Source organism: Dipodomys merriami, unplaced genomic scaffold (genome assembly GCF_024711535.1).
Source record: "Dipodomys merriami isolate MVZ:Mamm:240054 unplaced genomic scaffold, mDipMer1.0.p SCAF_1787, whole genome shotgun sequence".
In the NCBI taxonomy this organism is placed as follows: Eukaryota; Metazoa; Chordata; class Mammalia; order Rodentia; family Heteromyidae; genus Dipodomys; species Dipodomys merriami.
Window position 1 is genome coordinate 11,224 of NW_027203145.1, and position 2,726 is coordinate 13,949.

General features: G+C 34.0%; 1 non-coding gene across 1 annotated transcript; it reads right to left on the minus strand.

Annotated features, from left to right (window-relative positions):
- Positions 1-1,647: 1,647 nt before the first annotated feature.
- Positions 1,648-1,753, minus strand: LOC138829900 (U6 spliceosomal RNA). Its single transcript, XR_011372777.1, has one exon. It is a non-coding gene; the product is annotated as a U6 spliceosomal RNA (small nuclear RNA).
- Between the last annotated feature and the right edge of the window lie 973 nt (positions 1,754-2,726).

Genomic DNA, 2,726 nt, shown 5'->3' on the forward strand with positions numbered 1-2,726 from the left:
TGGGGGTTATTTAGCTTAACATCAACTTATCTAGTCATATACACATAGGCTTTCAACTTTTCTGCTTATCCCAGACATATACTAGTTATTGCAAATAAGGGATACCATGGGGCCTATGTTTCTTTGGACTTGGCTTACATCAGTTAATATAATTTTTTTCCAAGTCTTTCCATTTCCTAACAAATTGAGCGATGTCATTCTTTCTGATGGAGGCATAGAATTAATATACATATATATGTATATATATATATATATATATATAGTATATGTGTGTGCGTGTGTGTACACACAAATACACACAGAACATTTTCCTTTTTTGTTTTTTAGAGCAACTTAGTTTTCCACCTTCATCGTTTTTTCAAATGTTTTTATTGTGATTAAGTGGTTAAATAATTTCCCAAATTTCAAAATATTGTGGGATAGTGATGCTTAGTTTAAGTCACAAACACATTCTAACTTCGATGGAGCAAATTGTCTATTATGGTCTACAACATTTATGAATTCTATGAGCTTTGCAATAGAGTTATTTCTTCCATATGTAAACTTTTTTGTTTTGAAATATGTATATTCCTTTTGTATTGCATAGCGTCAGCTGTTCCCTCTTTCCCACTTGTTCCCTCCCTCCCTCCAGTGACATTGAGATGTTTAGTTCATTTTGGTCAATGTCCAGTGCAGCTGTTGGATCCCACTGTTGTATGTTTTTCCCTGATTCCCTCTAGTTCTGTGTCATCCTCCTGGTTTCCCTTCAGTGTGCACATATGATCAGCAGAATGGGGTTATTTAGTAGTGATTCGATTCGACCAGATGAGTGGAAGTTCTTGGTTTCTTAAGTGTTGTTAATTTTGTCATATCACCTTACATTTTGGATTTAACACGGAGACCATGTGCCATTTGTCTCTTTGCTTTTGGCTTACCTCGCTCAACATGATTTCCTGTAGCTTGATTGATTTCCCTACTAATGCCATTATTTTGTCCTTTCTAATGGCTGGAAAATATTCCGTTGTGTATAGTTACCACAGTTTTTTGATCCATTCATCTCTGGTGGGACATATGGGTTGTTTTCATATCCTGGCTATTGTGAACAGTGCTGCAATAAACATGGAAGTGCATTTGTCCTTGAATATTGGTACCTGTTGTTCAGGATAGATGCCTAGAAGTGGTATGAGTGGGCCATAAGGAAGGTCAATATTTATCTTTCTGAGGACTCACCAGACTGCTTTCCAAAGTGGTTGTGTAAGTGTACATTCACACACACACACACACACACACACACACAGAGTGAGTGAGAGAGAGAGAGAGAGAGAGAGAGAGAGAGAGAGAGAGAGAGAGAGAGAGAGAGAGAGAGAGAGAGAGAGAACATTTTCTTGATCCATTCTTCTACTGAGCAGCATCAGGGTTGGTTGCATATCTTAACTATGGAAAATAATGCTACAATAAACATTGTTGTGGTGGTAGTTTTAGTATGGACTGGTTTGTGATCATTTGGGAGAATGCCCAAAAGTGGGATTGCTGTATAATAGGGAGCTCTATGTGGAGGCTTTTGAGGAACCTCCAAACTGCTTTCCAAAGTGGATGAACAAGTTTACACTCCCACCAAGAATGCAGTAGGCTCCCTTCTGGCCATATCCCTTCCAGCATTTTTGTTGTAAAAATATGGAACGATTCATTAATTTGTGTATCATCCTTGTGCAGGGACCATGCTAATCTTCTCTGTATGTTCCAATTTTAGTGTATGTGCAGCCAAATTGAGCACAAAACATTTTTTATATATAAAGAGTAATTGATTTTCTTAAACTTGACAATTCAACAAAAATAAGTTCAAAAGAATTGTGAAATTTTAGAACCATGTGTTGCTTACATAAGCACACATTTAAGAATAAAGTCAAGATTGACATATCAAAAACAAAATAATTCCAGATATTTGTTGTTCATGAGATTTGTAGGAGGAGGAATTCAATTATTCTACAAAAGGCACTTGTCATAATGATCATTGCAGCAAATGTTAACGTTTGTTAAAAGTTTTAATATTTTAAATATGTTTAATTTTGGGATTTGCTTATATATGGCAAAATTAAGACTGTTTGGCAGGTCATAAAATTTTTTGATAAAGTATATAATACTTCTGGTAGCATGTACTAGTAAGTATGTACATTTCAGATTTTATAGAAACTTTACTAATGAGAAGTTGCAAAGACTGTGTAAAGAAGCAGAGTGAAGAGTTAAGATTTTAAGTACATGGTTTCTGTTAAATCTTCAGGGCTCCTTTACGTTATATGTTAGTGATGAACAAATAATGATATAATCCACATACAAATGATGAGATGAACTATAAATAGTAATCTTAGTGAGTAAATTTAAAGGCTACTGATAGCTTTATCCAGTTTTAAATGTACAGGAATATGAGAAAATAGTAAACTCTACTATGTACACTTCAAATACTGAAAACCCTGGTAATTGTTTTGTTTTTTATTTTAGTAATCATTAATATTTAATTATTGCTTTCTTTATTTATAGCATTTTTCCTTGTTGTAATATAATACAACTTTTATGAGTCATGATTAAGAGGTACTTTGAGAATATTATTGGGATGGCCACACAATTTTTCATAGGTGCATGTGAATTTACAAAGAGCAAAACTAAAAACAAACTATTGATTAAAAATTATATCAAGTAGAGTCTGAATCAGGAGTGTTGATAAATGTCCTCACCTAAAATCTTAACCTTAG